Raw genomic sequence first — 24,206 nt, forward strand, 5'->3', positions numbered from 1 at the left:
GCCAGCCCCTCCGCAGCATAGTGAGCTGAGTTGGAGCAGCCCCAGGCTAACAGGATGACCCCCCAGACCTACTGTCAGCCAGAGCTGCTTCAACCCTGCTCAATGTGCTGTGGTCCCAGGCACATGTGTAAAGATGGCACCCAGAAGCAATAGACTCTGGCATTATGATATGCATCAGAGTTTATTGCTTTGCATTAATTGCATGTGTAGATGCACCCACTATCTCCTAATACTTTTCACTCTCACCTCTGACTAGAGCTTACATCTCAGCCCATGATGTTTCTAGTGGCAGGCACAAATCGTCACTGTCTCTGCAGTGAACTCCTTCTTGTCCCTGGAGGTCTTGGCTTCTCTGAATCCCTCAGGAAACAGCTTCTGTCCCACTGCTCCAGGCTTCTCTGCTGCAGTCCCCATGTGGCAGACTACACTCTCCCCTCTCTGGGTCCTCAAACCTTCAGGCTTCCATGGATTCTAGAAAGCTGCAAGCTGGCAGGTACACATAGGCAACCTGACTTATATCTCCTTGCCCCTCAGCTTCTAGAAAGAGTCCAAGTTCTCAGGAAAGGGATCTTGCCAGCACCATCCCAAAGGCAGAATGCAATTAGCCAGGCCATACTCAACCCCTCTGGAATCCAGCCTTTAACATTTTCCCTGCCAGAACAAAACACATCCAAAGAAAACTTTCAACATGTAACATTCAAACAAACAATACAACCACATTATCGTAACAGGGACCATAAGAAGCAAATATATTGTGAAAATCTGCAGCCCTGCAGTTTATAGGGGCAGAAAAAGTCCTGGTCAGTTGACTGAATACTCAAGCTTCCATAGCCTTCACCTGGAAGGAAACCTGACCATAGAGAGAGAACCTGAAACTGCATTTGCCACTGCTAACTAAATTTGTTTATCAAATATAAAATATTTATAAATTTAATTTGTTTTTTTTTCACCACCTGGAACAGCAACAGAAAGTATTTTGACAGATGACCACCTGTCAAACTTGGGGGTGGGGGGACAGGACTTCCAGGGCCTCTTGGCCAGTCTCCTCTCTTCCTCCCTGCCCCTCCTCCCCAACTCCAGGACTCCAGGGCTCTCTGCCCTTTTCTGTTTGCAGCTGCCTTTTTTCCCCCCACTGGTTCTCTGCTTGTTTTCCATTTTTTCATAGTCCCTGAACTTTTCCTGAATTTTCATGGTCCCCAGGATTTTTCACCAGGGAGCTGCCAAATTCTTGGTTTCCATGAAAACTATGAAATTGTGAAATTGTGAATTTGGTAAGTCCCTAGTGATGACAATACAGTTTGAAAAAGTTTGAGGTCTTCTGTATTTGTAAGTAGCATGGAAATTGATTTTGCATTTTCTGTACTTGCACATTTTTATTTTTGGTAATTGCTAGCAAGCTGTTGGGTGGAAGAAGTTCTACAAGAGGAGGGGGCTGATGACATACTGCTTCCTCTGAAAGCTGCTCTTCATGGGCAGTGGAGTTGTAGCACATGGCACAGATACTATGATCACTAATTTTGAAACCTAGATGGATAATCAGAATAGTTTTATGAGCACATCTTCCAAAGAACAGTAATATTTGGTGTCATGCTCCACTGATAATCCAGAAGATTTCAGTGGGTTTTTTTTAATCAGCATTAACTCCCCATTGCGGCTTCTACCTTCAGTAGAGCAAGACAGTACTAGTAAGACGGGAGCCAATTGCATTGTGTAACCACTATGAGGTATGGTGTCATGTGGAAACATGAGTCCAGGAGAAAACAAAAAGTGGTTGTTTCTTTTCAGAGTTGGCTTCAACATCTCCAGAGTCAGAGGATTTTGTGTCCAGGGGGGATTGCATGACCTGCTGAAATTGATATGTTCCACTCAAAAACCTGTGAATCTCTCAAGATCTATGTGGGCTCTAGATGATTGGTGGATGACTTTTGCTTCTACAGCTGCCTACCGTTTCCTCTGGTCCTCAGTATTTCTAACGGCAGAGATTCAAAAATCAAGACTTGATCTTACCACCAAGAATCAATAGCAGCATGAACCCACAATTTTTAGTTCCACAGCAGCTCTTTTCCCCCAGCTCTTTTCAGCTAGAACTGTTTAATAGAAAGCATGCTGTTTACGTAGATTAGTATGAGTAGATGAGTTAACTCTAGTTACACAGCTTTTTGGTGTGAGATACACAGCTATTTGTGAAAGAGTTGTGAGATATCAGGCATCAGGATTCCCATTTTTTTTCTTCTTGGGCCTAGAAGCAGTGTATAATCTAGTGGTTAGAGACAATATAGCGAAATGCAACAAAGTCTTTGTGTCATCTGTGGGGACTGAATCTAAGGACCTCTAGAGATTACAGCATCAGTTTTTGACATTTGAGCTAAAGAGTTATTTTTGTTGGAATGTCTAGAATACTAGTCATAAATCTCAAACTAGGATTTACCCACTAAAAGGTGATCAAAAGCCACCCTGTGGTAGGATACAAAGTTTGGCATGTCCCTTCTATAAGGCAGCCTGATAAAGTGGATTAGAGTTGCCCATTTTATTACATACAGGGGCTCTATTCCTACTTCTGGCCAAAGTGACCTTATACGAATTCTCATTTTTCTGTAAAGTGAGTGAATGATAGTTATATCACTTGAGATATGAGGCTTTGGTAAACAGTAAGGGCAAAAAATATTAACAGCACCCATTGGAAGAGCTGGGACTAGAAATGATCTCCTAGCTTTCAGTGCAGAACAAGCTGTCCCAGGCTGTGTGTGTGTGTGTGTGTGTGTGTGTGTGTGTGTGTAATTTCCCTTCCATGAAAATCGCCTGTCAGAGTTGTTTATCATGTTTTTTCAAGAGTGTTTGCAGCAGAGGCCAAAATCATATTCCTTATAATTTATAAACTTGATAAATTAATGGAAGCTGACATTATTCCTTTGTGAAATTATATGTTTACTTATATATACAGTATATTTTTTACATAATAGTTGTTCCTATGCACTTAGAATTCCATAAAGGCTAAGCAAGGATGACAAAACAGAGACTAGCTTATATAGATAGGCCTGCTTGTTTGTCTGTATTATATTTTTTCTTTTGTAAATACTGAAGAAAAACTATTTTTTTCTTTACACTTAGAAATATAGATCTTTCTGACTGGTAAGGACTCCCTTACATGCAACTACCCTTTAGACTCCTTCATGCCTTCCCCAGCCAGCTGAAAAGCAGGACAGCATGGTAAAAATGCCCATCATCACTGATAGAAGGGCAAAGACATGAAAAACAACAGGAGGATCTGTACTGAGAATGCAACAGCTCTACAGACAAGTTGGGAGTATTAAAAATTTGGAGGGAATGTATGCCACCCATTCCCAAGTGCTTTCACTCATGAATTACATTTTTTCATTTTACTGGGATGTGAGGAGACATGCCCAGCCCCTACATTTCCCCTCCACACCTGCAGATTCCTGTGGGTGCAGAAAGAAGATTTCCTGGTTGTTAAAAGGAGAGTTGAGGGAGTGTGCAATCTATCTGCAGATTTTAAAAGGCTGTGAGTACAGTTTCTTATATAACTATGATGTATTGTAATACTGCACAATCTATTCTACCAGTTTAACATTACAGGTGAGGCCATATTTTAGCCACATTTTAAATCACATTTTAGCAGGCTTCCAGGCTACCCATAAGGTTAAATAGAAGCTAAAGGTTTATAGCTTAATGAGAGGCATTTGTAACTGAGTGCCAGATAAAGAGATATACAACTTAAAAGGGTGCATTAGCCATAAAATCTTTAAGAGCAGGATAGCCCAGCAGTTCATCCCAGATTCTGATCTGTTAATATATGACTGTAAACACCATAAACAAGGGTTGCTATTTAAAAGCCAGCAATCTTATTTCCTATATCAGGGCTCAAAGTGGGAAGAAGTAAATGAAGGAAGTCATGTAATGCTGCAGCACATTCTGAATGTGCCTAGATATTACAGTGATAAGCACTGTGGAAATGCTTGAATAATTGGCATGAAGGAACATAGCACAACGGATACATAGTAGAAGAGGAACAAACAGTGCAGAACAGTTTTGATCAGCCCTTCTTCCATCTTTTTTATCCCTTCCTTTTTTGTTTTTTACCTTGGATTTCTGTTTCATTTCTTCATCTTTTACATTATTCTATAAAATAGCATATGTATATTTTAAATTCTAGAATTGTTGATATTCTGCTGAAAAAAATGTGTAGGAAACCAGCTCTTGTGAGCTTCCACCTGAAAGAGCAGACGCATTCGTTAGTTTTTTTCTGAAATTTTAATCTAGAAGAAAAATATTTGATATCAGAGTTAAATAAACCTTAGAAGGGCCAGTTCACATGACCAGTACAATGATGATCCTATATCTTGAAACACTCAACACATGGAGGTCTAAACTCCCAAATGAAAATTTTCAATTTGTGCAAAGCTGGACACCAACTATAATGGCTAATACCTAGTTTTAGAGTAACTTCTGTATGAGATGTTCCATTTGAACGTTTTCTAATATGTTAAGATTATTTTCAGATGATCACACGCTTCCTTAACACTGGAAAAGAATTGTGGCTAGAAAGGCAAAAAGAAATGTAACCGTTTCTAAACCACAAATAATCCCCCAAATAAAAGAGTCAATAATGAGACACTACAGACAAGATTCCTAGTTTAGGTTTCATGCGTCTCTAATAATGACTAAATGCCTTCAGAGTTTTTCCTTTACATCAATAAAAAACATTTTAAATTTGGATTTAAACATTTCCCCTGCAGTCTTGCAAGAACCTGAACAGAAAACTGACTACAAGCAAAATTTAAACTGACATCTTGATTTTTGTTGCTGGGGCTGTGTGAAGAGCAAGCAAACAAAATGATAGCTCAAAACTAAGGTAGATTTTAAAACATTATTGAAAGGATTGTTAGGTATATAGTCAGCAAAAAATGTCTTTAAATATATGTCTCCTGAGTGCAGGGCCATCCCTCCAGGAGATGGGGGGCAAATCAGGGTGACTGCCCCAGGCCCGGCGCTTTGGGGGGTGGGGGGGGCCATGGAGCTGGGCAGAGCAGCTGCAGCCCCTCCTACAGGGTCTTCTTAGTGCTGGTGACTCCATGCCACTGCTGGCTTCGTGTCCAGCTGCTCACCACCCCCTGCTCCCTGGCATCTTCGTGTCCAGGACCCACACAGGCCAGGGCCCCGCACCTACTGGGATGGTCTCTGCCTGAGTGAATAGCCTCGTCTGATCTTAGAATCTGTGTCCTTGAAGGTTTTCAAGGCCCGGGACTACATCTACACGATAAACTAGAAGTGCAGTAGACTACTTCTACTGTGCGTTAGCATCCCTTAAGAGATGTGTGCAGCAGCACCAATTACAGCACATTAAGTTAGTACCTGTTATTAGAGGTACTAAACTTAATGTGCCATAGTTACTAATTATGGCGCATTAATGCACGTGTAGACATGCCAGGGTGGGGTCTGCATCTTTGGCAGGAGGATGTAGCTGGGGGTGGGACCTGAACTCAAGTCATGTTCTCTCAGCCTGGGAGCCCAAGCAGCCTGGGTGCACGGCTCCCTCTCCAGCTGTCACATTCCCAACCTCGGGGGTGTTCTGCAGTTTCCTCCGGGAAACGCAGGGAACTTCAGTCGACCTCAAAGCCAAGACGGGGGTGGTTGCTTTAAAGCGTGCCAAACGGCATGTGCGCAGGCAGAGGCGGCGGCGGGGCTGCGGCGCGCGCCTGCCCGACCCGCTGGGGGAGTCGAGGACACGTCCCCCGACCCCCAAGGAGATGTCATGGTGTAGATCAGTGGGGAAAAGTTTCACTTTGTTGCTTTTTTTAAAGGTATGTATTTCTCCCCCGAGTCTCCCTCGGGAGAAGCCGGCAGCGAAAAGCGGAGCGCTTGGCTGCAGGAGCCCGTTTGCTGAGGGGAAAGAAATGGGGCGCGCAAGTCTTGCCCCTCCGGCCCTGCCTTCAAACCCACTGGCACCTCGTGCAGAAAAACAGAGAGGGGTGTTGGGGCGGGGAGAGGCCCTGAGGGACTTGTGCTGCGCCTCAGCGCGCAGGCGGAGCCTGCCTGCCCCCTCCAGCCCCGGCGCTTTGTAGCTCACTAAGACCCGCCGCGCCCGCCCAGCCGCCGGCCCGCTCCTGCAGAGCCCGCCCTCCGGGTTTTCCAGCTGCCGGCGCCCCCAGTCCGTCGGCGATTGGCCCGCGCGGCCGGCCGCAGCCAATCGGCTGCGCGCAGCGCGAGTGTCACTGTGCCGGGCACGAAGCGCTGGAGCTGCAGTCGGAGGGCGCTCAGTCGCGGCGGCTCCCTCGGCGCGCGCAGCTGCCCGCGGAGGATGCGCGCCTCGCGCCCGCACTGACCCCCCCACGCCGCTGCCCCCGGCCAGCCTGGTCCCGCGGTAAGTGCCAGGACTGCGACAGGGGGCGCTGCGCTGCAAGAGCCCGGCCAGGGGGAGGGGGTGCCGGTTGGGGGCAGCGCCTTGGGGCAGGCCGGGCATGGGGGGCGCTGCCTCAGCCTCCCCCGCAGCCGGCTGGCGCTCTCCTCGTCCAGCCCGTGGGGAGCTGCGTTGCGTCTGCCTGCGGGGGCTCCGCGTGTGTCCGCTCAGCTGCTGCCTGTCACTTGGGTGACAACTGCTGCTCTCCCCGCGGAGCCTTTGGCTTTCTGCGGGATCTAGGCTGCAGTCCCCTGCAGTTGCCCGGCCCCGGGGGAGCCCCGGCCACCCCCGGCAAGGGGCTGCTTTCAGACTCCCTCCCGGGAAAGGTGTCTGCCCTCCTCCCCACCCCAGCTCATGATAACTAAGATGTTGCCCCCGGGTTAAGAGAGCTCAGAAAGGTGAGGAATGTTTCTCAGGCTCTTTCTCTCTCCAACAATATTTGTTCCCAACCGGGGTCTTTTAAACTTAAGCAGGAATGGTTTCCCTGTGTCTGTCTGGTGGGGTTGGGTTCAGCTTGCCTTCAGCGTGGTCTCCCCCAAGGGCGGCTGCCTCTAGCCTGGGCTGGGAATCTGTCGTTGCCTCCAAGCTAGGGGGCTGAGGAAAGCAAAACAGAGCCCTCTCCTCAGACCAGTGTTTCAAAATGCCATCAACCGGAGAGTCAGGAAACGCAGTGGGGGGATGTTTTACAAGCTCTCCAAGAAATGTTTATACAGAGGATTTAAAGGTTAGCAATGAATATTCCCTGCAAGTGAAAACTAAAAGGTGTCAAAAAAAATGGTCAACGGGACTTGCCAGCTTAATGATTCCAGGCTTTGTCTTGAGCTGAAAACTTTGACCTCGGATTAAATAACCAGGTTCTGTTTTGCCAAAGTCAGAAATTCTATTTGGTTTTCTCTGTAAAACTCATTTTCTCTTAGTTTTGTTTTTCTAATGAGGTCAGCATTGCTGTGGTGGTATGACAGAAACAACTATACATACTATAGGTAAAATTTTGGACCAAATGGCAGTATTGATTTCGGTCTTCGTAGAGGACGTTAAAAAGCAAAGCAGTCCCATTTAATATACTGATAGTTTATTTGTTCTAACAGCACAAGTCAGGATGAGCAAAACAGATTTTTGGATTCTAGAACATGATAAACTATGGAGCTGCTGTTAGCCCTGTATAATACAGGGTGTTGTAATGAGTTAGCCCAGGTCAGCCACCTAAAACATTTAACATCAGCTGGGAGAAAAAAAACAACAACTCCTTACAGGGTTAATAGCTGAACTATTAAGATTGGAGTCAGATGTGGGTAAAAGCAACAGGGGAGTCTGGCTTTTTCCTAATATCCTATACTATGATAACTCTGAAAAAGGTAATTGTTAAAAAAAATCTGTTTCAATTTAGGATTTTTTTAAGCAAAATGAAGCCTACATATACAAGACAATGATTCTGATGTTTAGAAAGAGACAAAATGGCTAAAAAATACCAACATAATTAAAAATAATAATACAGTACTGTGAAATATGTATGGATTTTTGTGCTAGAATTTCCATGCATGTATAGAGGAACTTCATTGCCTTCCCTCTCAAATAGTTTACTTTTCATTTTAGTGCCCTAAAACACAGAGTTCTTTATTTGAGAGAGAGCAGCCTCTGTGCTGGGAAAGTTCTTTGTAGGCTACTTAATTATAACATTTTAATGAGAATTTATTTAGAATAAATGCTTTCCACTAGCAAAGAAGAAAGTTTTTTAACATTTCAAAGCAAACAGGTTTTGCTTGCTTTTCTTATACTTTTGTGTTTCATAATCTATGTAAGGAGAAAATCTGAGGAATGACTTGGCACATTGATAATCTGACTTCTAATTTAAATGTTTGGTCTGTCTCCCCCTATGGTTGTAGTAGGATATTTAGTGAATTTGGCATTGCTTATTTGATTAGCATATGACAATCAGATGGTTTTTGCTCTGTCATTATTTTTCCATTGAAAAATTGCAGTGTTGATTAACATCTAAATTTCCACAGGATAAAATTGTATGGAATTTATTCTTATGTCTTTGGCTAGTGGTTGTAGTGACCATTTGTGATGGCCTGGACCAAGATGCAAAGACCAAAACTATTCTGCTGTGGTACAGAACTGCATGTAAAAATAATCACCAATATGTTATGCAAAATCCTTAATAAAAAACAGATCAAGATTCAATCTCCAAGAAAGCCAGAATATTAGATTCAGTATCCAAGCAATACAAGCCTTATGACAATGGAGTTAAGGTGAAAAAAAAAAAGTGGAAAACAATGAACAGTATCTCTTTCTCTTTTTTTTTTTTTTTTTTTTTTTTTTTTCTCATCACCAGACTTTTTGACAGAATTTGTCTGTACTTTTGGGCCAGGTACACCATCACTGTCTCGGCTAACATGCCCTCAGAGAATTTTTTTTCAACGTCATCACTCCTTTATTTCTCATAAACCAGCCGCTTCATTAATGTTCTATAGTCAAATATTGCCTAAGGTTAAAGATTCTTGTTTATGAGCAAGGCATATAATGACTACATGGCTGTTTTTATATCTTGAATCTTTAACTTTCAAAGAAGGCCAGTTCAACAGTTTTCAACTTAAGCTTAGCCAACACTATTGTCTGTTTACAGATGTTCTAAACAGAGGTAAATTTGCGGTTAACTGTAGTTCATTAGAGTATACTTTCTGTGAGCCATGAATTTTTAAGCTTTGCTCCTGGAAACATTTACTCAAGTGAGTAGCTGTTACTTGCATTCATAAGCATTTGGACTGGGGCCTTACATTGAGGAGGACCCCTCCCCAGCTTCTGACTGAAGAATAGTGGGAAGAAACACGTTTTACAAGTTATAGCACACTGATGTCATGACATTTCTGGCAGAGATACCAAGATTAGACTAATCAGATCACTTTACTGTTTGCCAGAATGATACAGTTTTTCCAGGAACAGTTCTTTAGTTGCTGATCTATTGTCAAAGGATATTTCCAGTTATTGAAAAAAATTTCTCAAGGGGTCTGTAATAAATCTTCCTGTGTCTTTTGTATTGTGTGCTTATTTAGACTTCACTCTAAACACATTAAACTCATTTTTTCTTTAGCTTCTCCAGGAAAGTGGAATGATTTCTCAGCATGGTTTGATTATACTCTTTCCAGGGTTTTCCTGCAAGGAGAATTTTTTTTAAATATACACAACGAATTAAAAATGTCAAGAGACAGAGAGGTATGAGCCAACAAAAACATTTTTAATACTCTTCAAATATCTGTAAACTAGTAAGCAGCTGTCATTTACCTCTTCTTGGAACTGTGCCTATAAGAGCCCATTTTTTTTGTTTTGTTTTGTTTTATTATTGCTTTATTTTTTTTAATGTAACCATAATGTATTTCAGAATGATCCTGAAAAACAACTGACCAATCAAGCTGTGAGTGTTTTTCTTGCTTATAAACCTGTGGTGGATACAGTCTCAGACAGACCTTTCATTTCTAGTGGATTACACATGTGCAGAAGTTGAAGCTGTGTTATTTCAGTTGTTCTGGTACTGAAGCCATGTAGCCCTGTCTAAGATTTGTTTCTGAATTGTTGATTTATAGTACCTAATAGCTCTTGCTGTTCTGGTTTGTGTGCTTCTCTCCACTTTTTTTACCCCTTCTCTCTCCCGCCTCTCTAGGTCTAAAGATTTGGCAATAAGCTGATAAAACTATTACAGACATAAACCTACAAGCCCACTTCATGCATAGCAGTCTTACTCAGCTGCTATTCTTTTATCAAAGGCACAGATCCCACAGCTTGCAATTATGGTCTTTGACTTCAGTAACAATTCTGTTTTGAAATGTTTCCAATTACACACATTGGCATGCCAAAAAGCATTTCCACGTGCCTTCCAAGGGCCTTCCAAGTATCGGACTTTGATTGCTTTTAATTTAAATAGAGGCTATTTGGTTTCCTGTGATATTTTTATAACCACCTTTTTCAATTTTGTTGCTTTTTAATCTTTCTCGTAGTAGCCACAACATAACATTATACAATATCTGGTCTAGGATTCTGTTTCTGCCACATGCCAAATCCAAGTGCACTTCTAACTCTTGGCCCTCTCCTCTGAAGTCAGTTGTTCATATACAGCATAATTAAACAGGTTCAATTACATTATATCTGCTTAAAAAAATCAGTGACATGATACAAACCTCAGTACTGTTTGTTTGTTTTTTAAAAAGGAAACTGCTAGACTATTTTAGTGTAAACTTAGATACAAGTCCATCTACAGGCATGAATATATTTAAAGAAATCCAAATTGCACAGCTATCTTCCCATCTAGCGATTATTATTATAATAGACATGATTAGTTCCCATTATTATTAATAAGAAATTATAGGTCTGAAAATATACTAAGTAGAGCACATGGCTTCATACGTTTCAAAAGCATTAGGATTCTGTCCTTGCCTTAATATACTTTTTTTCTTTTATCCTTTTTTATTATTTGTGTGTCTTATACCTTTTTAACTTTAATCAGAGACTTTAAAAATTTGTTGTAAGGGGGGTGTTTTTTAAAGAAACCCACATCACAAAAGTTAAAAGTATGAAATACTTTGTTTTTTCTTGATCTGTTTATAAAGTCTTGTAGTGCTCCTGGTCCAGAACATGTTTATAAAGTTGCCTTCATGTGAACGCTATATTCTTTTTATACCTTTTTCATTAGTTAGGTCCATTTATGAAAGTCCAGTTGCTAGCTCAGCAGAGATTAAGCTAGCCACACAGTCATTCTTGCTCTACCACCTGAGCACGCTGGCTAGTTAGACAGCTGTCCCCACCCAGTGCTGATTTTTTTTTTTTTTTTTTTCTTTTTCTTTTTTCTGTAGTGGCACAACCACACAGTAACCATGGTACAAACAGAATGCTTTTCAATAACTTTCATGCGTAGGTCAGTTTACCTAACAATAAGTCTAACTTGTTTTGAAAAAAGCACTAAAATGAGTACCCTAAATTGAAAACAAACCTCTACAAAAGGTTTAAAAGAAGCTTTCTCTCTTGTGCTCATGCTCACCATTTTCATTTCCCAGTGAAATTTAGTAAAGTTGCAGCTCAAAATATGTGTGTATACATGCATTAACATTCTAGCATTAACCCAGGTTCAAAAAAGTTTTAGCTCTTCCGAGGGCAAAATATTCTGTTGTTAAGATGGGGATGATCATTAATGATGATGTTTGTATGTAAAACACTGCTTATTTTATTAATGATTAACAAATGTATCTAGATGGGTGAAGTTTGGTCTAGAATCTTAAGGTGAATCACATATTTTTTTCATAGGCATTTTAATTCCTTTCTGATCCTTTGTTCGTCAGAATGATCATATGGATAATTTCTCTGTGAGATCTTGTTTACAAAGCATAGAGGATCTTGCTAAATACTGAGTTCTCATTTACTGTAGGACTGAAATGATTTAGAGATCTGTACATGTGGAAGGAGGGAATAAAATATACAGAGGATATGTTTATATTTAACTGAATTAATCATATAAGTTTCTTTGTGCTCCGTCTATAAGCCTAAACAGCTTGGCAGGCTAATAGCCAACAAAATGTCCTCAAGTGCTGCCAAATGTGTTGAAAGTAGACCAGACTTCCTTCTATACTGAGGTACTGGAAACATTTTACTCTTAAGTCAAAGATATTAAGCAGAAAACTACTTTCCTATGCTAAACATCATAATACAGAATTGGCTCCAAGTAGGTATCAAGGGTGAAATACTAGGGGGAAAAAAACCCAACTCCCCACCCCCACCAAATCTTGTGGTCATCAGTATCCATCAGGGTAGACATCACTGCTACTCAGGTCATCTCAGATTCTGGGACCTGATTCACAAATTGCTGAATATTTCCTTCTAGGTGTTCGTTGGCTTTATCAGGACTGGAGAGGGAGGGGTAGGTATGCTATGTGGAAATCACTTGGCATTTCACAGGATTGCCTTGTGCTTACTTGCCACAAGGGGTGCAGCATTGCTTAGATTAGTGAACTGAGTAATTGGGTATTTAGTTATCTGCAAATTTGGTAAATGCTGATCTTCCCCCTCTTGCAAGCAATCTGCTCAGAAAATATATTGGGGATTTCTGGTTATCTAATGTGGCATTAATAGTTCTACAGACCAACCTAGTCAAAGGGTCCTAGTACCCTGTCTGCTTTTCTATGCAAGAAAGCTTTTCACATAAATAATAATAATATCTTGTAACCAGTTTAGATGATTCTTTAATTTAGAGCAGATTTGGAAAGTTCTAGTTTTTATATCTAGCCTGGGCACAGAGAGGTAGTTAGCCATGTTAGTCTGAAGTCAGGCAAAAGGCAGGGTAGAAAGTCACCATGTAGACTAACTAAATCAGAAATGCATAAGCTTTCCTGAACCTGAGCTCACTTCATTAGAAGCATCTGTACCCTGCCGTATATGTAACTTGAACAAAATTGCCGTTTCCATTTAATCAACAATCCCACCAACCAAAAAGCGCTCATTACATTGAGCCATACTTACTGCTTTTCAGATTTCTGTGCAAAGCTATCTCTAAAACTTAATTTCTGCTTACAAGAAAAGTAAAAATGGTAAATTTGGTCTCTTTAAACAATGGCTAACAGATTTTTGTTTTGTTTCTTTCTTTTTGATGCTTTTTTTTTTTTGTAGTACCCATCTACAAAAGTACATTCATTTTTGACCTATTAAAAAAATTTAATGTATGTTATCTTGGAGTTGGCTATTATGATGTAGAGGAGGTTATATTAGGAATAATGGAGGTTTGTTATATATCTTTACTGATTTGAAACATTCTTAAATGAATGGGAGAATCATTATTTTAGCATGGAAAATAATGTACTTTATTCCCCTGACTACTGCTGAAAAATTATCTTAGCAAGTGCTGTTTAAAAATACTTGTAATGTTTTGTTTCCTATGGGAGCAGATAGTGGTGCTATGAAAATCCTATTCTTACAGAACTTGGGTAGCATTAACCTAAGGAGAAATCCTGTGCATTTTTAAATAATAATGAGGAAGTTTGGGAATTAAACACGAAAATGAATTGATGAAACTATCAAAGGAAACTCAATTCAATAAAAGAGGAAAAGCAGCCTTCTTGATGTAGCTCTGTGAATGAACTTTTCCCCTGACCTGTAACACCCTTGCAGTTTAAAGCTCAGCAAGCCACATAAGCACGTTTGTGTACTTAGTGATGAGACAAGAAGGCAGATGCACCATGACATTACTTTGGTTTAGCACTGTTGTAATAACTACACTGACCTCAGTGAAGGTCCTAAATTGGGAGTAAGCCACTAGGGAGCACAGCTTTCTCTCAGAGTGTCTCATGAGAGACATTGCTACTCTTGATGATGGTGAGAATCCTGGGTTATTTACAGAAGAAGTTCTAGTCCTCATCTGTGAAGAAATTGTCTAAATAGTGAAAAATGAAAACTTTAAAGGCTTCTGCCAGAAGGCAGGTAAAAAATTGTATTGTACTGTAATAACTCTTGTTCCTCACATGAATTTTGAGCATTCAGTTAAACGCTAAGCTTTTCTCAACTGGAGACTCTCCTCTTACCTTCAGCTCTGTGCTTTATCAGTTTCACAGTTTATCTTTTTCTGACTTTTTAAACATGACCCTATACTGCAGTTGGACAAGTCTGCTACTCCTTTTAAACATGAAGCTTGACACCCCTCCTCTCCCAAAGGCATAAATAGTAAAGAAGCTCCACTATAGCCAATGAAGGTAGAACATGTAAAATGGGATCGGAAGAGAATCTGGTTGCTTGATTATATTGTTTTGCAGTCGGATGACCTAAACTTGTTCGATGGTTCACTAAGATTTCATTATTTTCTAGGTAATGGTTCTCATGTTTCTAGCATGCATTTCTTGCAATAGAAGGCTAACAGCACTGCTCATAACTTGGTTTGGTATTAAGTCTTTGAATTTTAAGTTCAACTACAGAAATCCCAAGAATTCAGTATCGCAATGCAGACATGCAAAAGCAGTTATTGTACTCTGTCAAAACTCCTTTCTGGATGAGCCCAGAGTTTCTTATGCAGGTCTGAAAGAAGGGAGGAAGCATTGAGTTCTTGTTGGACTGAGTGTGCATGAAATGTGAAATCTTTAGTTCTCAATCTCTTCAAGCTCTTTTCTCCAGGACTTCCATCTTGAAACTGATATGCACGAGAAGTAATAGAAGACTAATTCTATCCAGATACAAAATGTAGTGAGATAAAATTGCTTTGATTTGCTAAGTGTGTGGCTGCATCCTCACTACACACAGATTTTTCCGTAAGTGGGAAAACTTATTCTAATGTTTCTTGGAGCAGCTGAGCATAGGGAAATGACTGCTGAACATTTACAGACATCTCACTATTGCTGCAAGTTTTGATGGGTGCTGGTATTTATTTACTTTCTTTGGCAGTAGACTAGGGCACTTAATTAGCAGCGGTATTCAAATCATTGACTGGGATTATAAAGCAGTGCTATAAAAACTGTTCATACTAGCTATGACCTATATCTATGTGTATTTTTGAAAAAACAGTCACCTCATTCATTAGCTACTAGAACAAATTCCAACTCTACCACTAGTTAGGTTTGAAAACTAACACAGTATCCCTTACCTAACTGAAAATTTAAACGTTTACTTCTGCTTTGACTGCCTCTCTTACAGTTCAAAAATAACACAAAATAGTCTGTTCATGTAGGGCATTGGCACTTTAAATGGATGGATTGGTTTATTTTTAATTTTCCTCCAGGGTAGCAAAGCAAGTTGGGAGATTATGCCATTTGAGACGAAGTACAGTAAAGAATCTGATTTTTATTAGCATGAAAGTAGCATTTTTTTTTTAACATAACACGTTACATATAAAGCAAATGAGGTGATGTGAATAGTCAAGTAGTATAATTGATTGATTGTTGTACTGTATGTTTCCTAGGCAGAAATAGTCTTCGAGGGCAGAGGATATATTACTCTTCAAAAGCTATGTTAAATGTGTACACACACGTGTATGCATACACATGCATGCATACTTGGAATCCTTGATTCCTAGGTGTTTGGTCTTTGTAGCAGAAGGCGCCTTAATTTGCTTTCAGTACATGGCTAATTGCTCATGTCCAACTGCTTGGTATTTAACATAATGATATTAGATTGAATTGTGAAGCCCAAAGGCATTGCACAGTAGGGACGGGGAACAAGGAAAGGGCTGACACCTGTGTGTGCTCTCTGTAACTAACAACAGGCCCTTTATTTGAGCCCTGAGATGTCTTCCTTCCTCACACTTGTGTCATTACTATTTTATAGGACTCATAAATGCACTGGGTCCTTTGCAGAAGATGTACTTGAAGAAAAGCCCCTTTCCCAAACACTCTGCTATCAAAATGATAAATAAGATTTAAAACTTGCATCAGAAAGGGACAGGATTCAGGTGTGCAGATAAGTTTAAGTGGTTGTCTGCTTTAAACATATTAAGTACATTGTGATAGTTTCAAGCTGAGGTTTATCTTTATTGTTCTAACTGATGGCAGTGCTTCAGGTGTGATTTAATGAAGAAATGTGGAGGCTGTGGTATATTCTGGAAGTACATCCTCAGTAAAAGGTGCATAATAGCAAAAGACTCTCATATTTATGCTTGAGAGAGACCAATGGATTATTGAGGCTGACACTTAGTAAAATGAGGAATGTAAAGAGAGATCCAGTTAGATACATAGATAGCGGGTCTGGAGTACTTGAATGTAAGGTCAAGTGACTTAAAGGTGATTCATTGAACAATATTGAACTAGTGAAGTGACTTGGAAACGTGGCTGGAACAGTTAACTACTTGATAATATAGACTGGAGAGGAGGAACATGACTTTTATAAGACTTGATATTTACTGTATTGGCTTCCTGTTTACAGTTGCCAGAGTTCCTGGTAGTGGAAGACACCACTGTGGCAATGCAATAGATGAAGTCCCTTCTCCTAACCATTACTTAAGAGGTAGAACTTTTGCCCTGTAAATCCAATCTCTTTCTTTCAGACAATCCAAGTTCAGGACTTTTCTGCAGGTAAATGTTATAGCCCACTATAATCTGCTCTGTGGTTATGGCTGAATGCTAATCAGCCAGAGAAAGAAACTGACTCTTTCCTATGTGCAGATGCATCTTAAAATGTCCCAGGCTAACTCAGAGGTGTTTCAGTGATCCATATGGGGAATAGGTAGGGTGGCCATACTATTTTTAAGGAAATCCAGAACACTGCCCTCCATCCCTCCTCAAGTCAGCAGTGCTGCTCACTGAGGCAGAGGCAAATGGGGTAGGGTATGAGATGCAGTTGAGCAGCCAGAGCAGCATGGTACGCTGGGCAGGTGGGCATGCATGGCTACTGCCATGTGGCAGCAAAGTGGGTGGACTGGAGCAGGTGCTACCCTGTTGCATGTTGTCAGCCCATCTACTTCTGAGCAGCAGCTGGAGGCAAGGGGTAGACTGGGCTGGAAACTGTTCCAGTTCACCCACCTTGCCTCCTTAAAAGCAGCAGTAGTGCGTGCCCACCCACCTGCCTGGCACACTAGGCTGTTCAACCTGCCTGCTGGACTGCACCCCGTGCCCAGAACTTTCCAGGTCTTTTGTTTCATTCTTCATCAATTGGCCAGGATCAGCTTACAAAATCCAGGACTGTCCTGGTCAAACCGGGCCATGCAGTCACCCTAGGAATAAGCTACATTTGCCCATTTTTTTTCCATGGGGAAAAGTCTACATCCGAGCAGTCACAAAGGCTGAATCTATCAGTATGGAGGCACTAGTTAAAGACAGATATCCTCTTGGGAATGGGGAGCAGCTTCAACAGCTGCAAATTCAGGGAATGTGGTATGCCTTCAAGCTAGAATTCAGAGCCCATTTGGAGTGTGAAATAAGCCCTCAGGCAGTTTCATAGGAAGACTTCTCCTTCCGGTCAGTTTTCTCTGGCACTGTTTTAAGCTTTCTTGACACTGAATTTAGAAGTTGACTCTTTTTCTGAAAAGTGACCATTAATTGTTGATATTTTTATTAAGAAGGAACACACATTAAAAGCATGTAAAATGATTAAATATATAAAAAAAAAATTGTTTCCAGGGAACACAGCAGGGCCCTCCTTTCACAGATCTGGGCCCAGAACACCTACTGTGTTCAGCAGATACTGTGGGCACACAGCACCCTGAAAACCAGGCTTGAGGTGCATATGCCTAATTTTTGGGTGTAGTACGTCTAAGAATGTGACCTTTGGAACTGATGCTCATTTCTTTCTTTCTCCAATAATTTCAGCTATGAACTTTTAACTAAAGCCAACAGGCTCTGTATTTTATTAAGCAGCTGTCTGAAAGCATAAGCCACTCCAACAAAAAAAAAAAAAAAAATCTTGATGTATTGTGGAAGGGAAATCTTATGTTTCAAATTATGCATAATAAATAAGGCATGCTGTTTCTGTGCGCTCTTCCTCTTGAATGAGGATGTAAACAAATAATTTTGGAACTGCGTTATCTAACAATATTATAATGTTTTACACTTGTGTATGCCTTTCATCCTAAACAATCCCAAAGCTCTTTACCAACACGCATACTTTATTAAATTCATTCACACAAAGTATGCATCTGAGTAGTATCTAAACACCATGGAATGAAATAATACAAAACATTTAAAAGAATCCAATCTGAACCAATCACCAGCCTGAACAAAAAGATCTGGTATGAGTATAAATTCAATAGCTCTTGAGCAAAACACCAGCCCAAATAAAGCAGTCTTCTCCCCCTCCCTCCTCACTTTCAGAACCATTACCTTACTTGCTGCACAAAGGCTGCAGCTGCAACTCAAGTGTCACATCTCACTGCTGGAAAAAAAACATGGATTTTTTTAAAAGAATGGTCAAGCCCACACTCTTATGCTTCATCTTAAAGACCCATCCAAGAGCAAAGTGTCCCTTGTTGGACACAGAGAGGGCCAGCCAACCTCTTGCATCATAATGTAGGACTCATTGCCATGCAGGCTGTCATTGTGGCTGAATATTTATTGACATATAGAGACGGTATAGATACCAAATCTAGAGTTAATGATAAAGTATCAACAAGAGAATTCATGTTTCAGTACTCTACTTGAAGACTGTCTTAACTATTGGGGATTAAGGTGAAACTTTCATGATGGTATATTAGTACATCTGCCTACTCTGGGGTGTCCTGCACCTTTTCCAATGTTGGGGTGGGGAGGAAGGAGGAGCAGGGCTAGCCACACTAAGACAGAATGCTAGATGGACAGCAAGCCCAATTTTGGTAAAGCACGTACTGTGTACTCATAATTTCTTGTAACATTTTGTCTGTTCCTTCAAGGTCTTGTATCTAAGAAATGGCTTTCTGTAGTTTGTGAGATCACAGCTTGTAGGAGCACAATGGTAGTTTTTAATGATTTCTAATGTAGAATTGTTGAACAGCATTTTAAGTGAAAGAAAATAAATATATGTAATGTGCTCTTACCTGTTCTTGGAAATTAAGTCACAGTAAGGGAATAAGCATGCAATAGTTTTTGGCAGCACACAGTTACATAGCTGAGCAAAGGTTAATAAATGATGGCTTTCCACATTTAGTAACTTCAAGCGTTCTTCTCCCCAGGACCATGTTGTATTGATTGTACTGTGTTGGCCGTCAATTTGCTGTTATGACATGGAAGGGAAAGCAAGAATGGTATGTTTGGAAAAGAGATATTTCCTGGAAATGGAGCTAAAAAATCCAAAATGTATGGCTTTGACAAGAGAATAAAGCAAAATATCCACCGTTGTGCTGTTTCATGAAGTCTCCATGAATCAGAAGCAGTAAACAAGGCATCATTAGGAGTGCATACACACATACTAACTTTCTGACAGCTAAGTTGACTTAACTCTCAGAGCATACACATGTATGTGGAGCAGAGTTGACTTAAATGTGGTGCAAGGTAATGCACCTCCAAGATGTATTATGTTGAGTTGCATTAGTTAAATCAACTCTAAGGGGCAGAGGAGGGCTCATAAGATGCCTGCCACCATGTCAAGAAGTTGTATGTGTGTACCCTTCAACATGGCTTGGCTAAAGTAGACTTAGTTAAGTCTCTGTATTTTAAGTCAACTTAGACATGTGTACACACTCTAGATGATGCTCTTAAACCTGGAATGACTTTGGTTTTTTTATTCCTGTGCCAGTTGTGAGGCTTGTAAATTGTGTAGAACATGAGTATTTTTAATGTACTCTTTTTAAATCATGTCAGTAGAATTGTGCCTAGGAGGCTAAAGGGAGAAATTTCTAATGCAGTTTCAGAAACTGTATATAGGCTTCGTAAGTAGTAATGGATATAAATCAAAATACACTACATATTTTCCCAGTATACTTTCTTCTAACTTTAAAGATGTCTAAACTTTAAATCTAACATAAGCCAGGTAAATCATAGAAATTACTAAATGTAAGGCTTATATGAAAAGTTGTCATTGATTTCAATAGAAATGGAACTGGGGAAAAATAGGATTTTTGGCTTGACCGCTTTTTGGGAGGGGTGCATCAAATTGGCCACACAGAAATTTAAATGGGTAAAGTTATCTTACATCTGACGCTGCTCAAATCAGAAGTGTGCAAAAGCAGGATTTCCTGGGTCCTCCTCTGTATGTGCAAGATAGGCTGTTTGATATTAAAAGCTATTACATTTGAAGAATGGAACCTGTAATCCTAGACTTCTACCTTCATTCAGCTAACCCCATTGTACAGAAGTTATTTGGAAGTTCAACAATAGAACTGACTGAAACAGGGAACTACTGACCTATGAAAAAATTGGATATTTTGAAGATTTTGTGTCCTGTATTAGGACAAAAATATCAAAATGGATTTAGCCCATAGAGAAAGAATAGATGCATAAAGTACCTGAATTACACATACTGGGAGGCGACACATCACCTCAAGCAGACACGGACTAATAATGAACTAATATGAAGCAAAACTACTTAGTTTGGCAAAATTAAGTGTATCCATTTGGATTTTATTAATATTTTTCTGATTTCTTCACTGGGAATGTCTGAGTTAAACATTTCTGACTTTGGACTTTGACCTAAGATTTCCCATTGTATTTTCAAAACAGCAGGCATCAACTGTGCTTGTGAAATGTCAAAACCATGGCATCTGCTTTGTCATGCAACTAGGTATATGAAAGCAGTACAAGGAACCTTTTTTTGGAAGCTTCATAGATGGTGTGGCAGCCTCCTAGTCACTGGTGCATAACTAGCTCCCTTCTCTCCTCATACATACTTCTTTACCTTTTGCCAAAACTGAAGTAGTAATTTAATCTTTGTAGTCTCTGTGGCAATGCTGTATGTGCTTGCAAGGAAAATTAATTATCCCATTCATTGTATGAAGCCAGTGTTTTAAGTGAATTGACCATGAGTGATTTTGTTTGTTTGTTTGTTTGTTTTGGCTTAATACTGATAAAGCCTTGGTTTATAGGGCACTTGAGTATAGATAAAACTTTACCCCAAACAGTTTCCAGTCTGTTTCTGTGTAACTTCTAGTATTTTGATGTTTTTTCCTACCCCTTTCTTCTCCAAGATTCTAGTGCTTTCACTTAGGCTGAACAGAATGAATTTGGAGGATAAATTGGCAGTCCATTAATGTAGCATAAAGGAATAAATCCCAGATTATCTCCTTGAGCTACCTGCTATTGTGCCTCAATCTTTAAAATCATGTCAGTAGAATTGTGTCCAGGAGGCTAAAGGGAGACATTTCTAATGTAGATAGATAGGCTTTATAAGCAGTAATAGACATAAATCTAAATACATTACATATTTTCCCAGTATACTTTCTTTTAACTTTAAGGATGTCTAAACTTAAAATGTAACATAAACCAAATAAATCATAGAACCCAGTAAATGTAAGGCGTTTGGGCTGTCTGTGCCCAGTGGATTACATTCAAACCCAAGAGAAAGGGAGGCAAGTCCAAAGAGCCTGGCAGATCATATTTTGAACATTATATCACTTGTGGAGTTATCTCAGATTCGTAGAGCTGGTCATTTGGGTTTTACCCCCCCTTGCCCCCCAATCCCACTAAACCGTCCATAAACCCACCATCCCATATCCCACCAACCCTCGATCCTGCCCCAGACTGTCTGTAGCTGGGGCTCCTGCCTCCACCTCTCAACCCTGCAGACTCCCCTGCACCCTAGCACTTCCTATCCTCTGTCCTGAGCCATGTTTTCCCACCCGCTTGGGCATTCCCAGCCTCCATGGAGTCCCATGGCAGAGGACCCCAGGCCTGCTGCATGCTGCTTACAGAGCTGGATCCTCGTGTCCATCTGGCCTGGCTGCCCTTCACCCTCATACTGGAGGGGAGTCCATATGTAAGTTGATTTAAGAAGAGAAAGAGCCCCTAGACCAGTGCTGCTGGTCAACATTAGGAACTCTTTGTGCTACATTTCATGAACTTTGCTTAAATAGTCACTAGGATAACTTCTCATTATTTTTCTGATCAATTGTTAAGGTTAGCACTTAAAGTAAACTAAGTCTATGCACCCTAGTCATTTGGAAGCATGCAAATTACTCTGTACATTTATTTCGGTCAGTATTTTTTAGTTTCCTGCATTTCGAATTGGCAAGGTTTTCCTGATCCAAGAAAACAGCTTTGAATTTCAAAGTATATGTATTTTGAATTATCTATACGATAATGCATACAAAAACCTTATCTTTTTGTCTGGGTAGTGACAATAGCTTTGAGGTATCTAACGCTCTGAGCTATCCCTTATCAAACTAATGGTGTTTTACTGTAAAGTTTGCTTCACACCAAACCTATTCTGGATTCTTTGGTGAAGGAAGTAGGAGTTGTCAGTAATATAAATTTGGTTATGTTATGGTGGCCATTCTGTGACTGTAATGGTTTAATTTAATTGGGAGCTGACTGTAGGATACAGGAAGGGAAACAATAGACTGATATCTGCTCCACAGACATCTGAGATAATGGAATATTTTGGAGACTATCTCTGTTCCCCTGGTAAGCCACCCAAATGTGGTTAAGTAACAAAGGTGGTTAATCTTACAAAGGATACTATCTCTTTGGGGCTGGCTGTAATTAAAGATGCGGGGTTTAAGTTGTGGTTAATGCAGAATATGGTGGGGAGAAAGGTGTCTGGGATAAGATGGGTTTATGTGCAACTATTGGATATATATATGTGGATCTTTTGGATACAAAACACTCGTGCTGTGTTACTATTAAGGCTGCATAATACCTTTTATTGAAAAGTTGTTTTGGTTCACTGCTGGTAGGAACTCTGGAAGGGAAGATTTGCAGGTGCTGAATCTAGTTGAGCCTAACTGCGTAATCCTGGTTGGTACACTCTAATTCAGTGGTTTCCAAACTTTTTTTCTTATACTGCAGACCAGCAAACTCACTCAAAGAATTTTGGCAGACTAGGTATAGAAACAATCTAATTTACATGCTTAAATTTGCATATATCTGAATATGTAAACTTGTGAATATTTAATTTTGCACCCAGGTATGGGTTGGGGCACCACAGCCATGGGCACTGGGGGACCCAGTAAGGGAGGGGGCTGTGCAGGTGGTGGCCTGGGGGGACCCAGCTGGGGCTGCCCAGTAAGAAGGGAGTCTGCTGCCTTCCCTAGGAGCAAGCAGCAGAGCTGCCTCCTTGCCTTCCACCCCAAGTGTTTCCCTGCCTGCATCTCTCCGCTCCCAGCTGGGGGGTCCTCTGGGGTCCTCTGGCCTGGCACACACCCTGGTATCTGCTGCATGGGCAGTGCTATGCCAGGTGCAGCCGTGGCAGCAGGAGTGGGAAGGGGCACATGGAGCCAGCTGTTTCTCTCCTGGGGCTGCCCTGCTGCCCGGCTTTAATCCCACACATGGCTGCCTGTGGCAGAAGCTGCTCTCCTGGGAAGACAGACGGGGGTCTGAGCTGGGGGCTTATGTCATGACCTGGCAGCGAACCCTTTGTGGCTCGGTGGTTGGGAACCTCTGCTCTAATTCTCTCTCTCTCACTCAAACTTGGTCTAAGAGTGCAGGAAATAGTGGAGTTCCAGCCTGAGAGAGGTCACTGTGTAGGACCTGGCACCTGAAGAGTTGCACATTCAAACTAGACAGGTCAAAGATGCAGCTATATCGTTATGCAATTATTTCCTTGTATATCCAGTAACTCAATTGGACTAAAACCAGTCCAGCTGCAGCTGGATTCTTATATTGGGATATCTGGGAGCAATGTGACTGTGTGGGGTGAGATAGAAAATACTCTTCTGTGGACTTTATGAAGCTCTACCAAAATATTCAAAACTTGGTTTGCAGCAGAACAGACAAGATTACTTGCATTGAAGGAAGTTAATTTGGTATGTTTATCCGTGCAATATTATGTACTGTTTGTTACATTTTTTTTTTTCTCTAAATACATTTTGATGTCAGTAGCTATATATACTTTGTCCTCTGAGGTGGGGATGATAACAGAATCATACCTTCAAGATCAGATCTTAAGCACTAGAACATACTACCTAGAGAGGTGGTGGAATCTCCATTACTGGAGGTATTTAACAGCAAGTTAGACAAACATTTGTCTGGGGTGGTTTAAGAAGGGGATGATCCTGCCTTGGAGTTTAGATTGGGTTAACCTGAGGTCCCTTCCAGCTGTGTGTGGTGTTTTTTTTTTTTTTTTTTTTTTTTTTTTTTTTTTATGATTCAAAGTCGATCAGTCTTGTTGGGTATTCAATTCCACACTGGCAATGACAGGTCAAAGTTCTCTGCTCAGTGCAGTATTAAATGTCTTGCCATGGAGTTTTCCACCACTTCTTTTGAAGGCACTGTTC

At 40.7% G+C, this 24,206-nt stretch overlaps 1 protein-coding gene across 1 annotated transcript in view; it reads left to right on the forward strand.

The window, feature by feature from the left end:
• The first annotated feature begins 6,276 nt into the window (after nt 1-6,276).
• PRICKLE1 (prickle planar cell polarity protein 1) overlaps nt 6,277-24,206 on the forward strand; it is a 91,941-nt gene continuing 74,011 nt past the window's right edge. The window contains exon 1 of the mRNA XM_019543361.1: nt 6,277-6,379. The gene's annotated coding sequence lies outside the window, so the exon portion shown is untranslated. The remainder of the gene's footprint in view (nt 6,380-24,206) is intronic.

Source organism: Crocodylus porosus, unplaced genomic scaffold (assembly GCF_001723895.1).
Source record: "Crocodylus porosus isolate Cpor-Errol unplaced genomic scaffold, CroPor_comp1, whole genome shotgun sequence".
In the NCBI taxonomy this organism is placed as follows: domain Eukaryota; kingdom Metazoa; phylum Chordata; order Crocodylia; family Crocodylidae; genus Crocodylus; species Crocodylus porosus.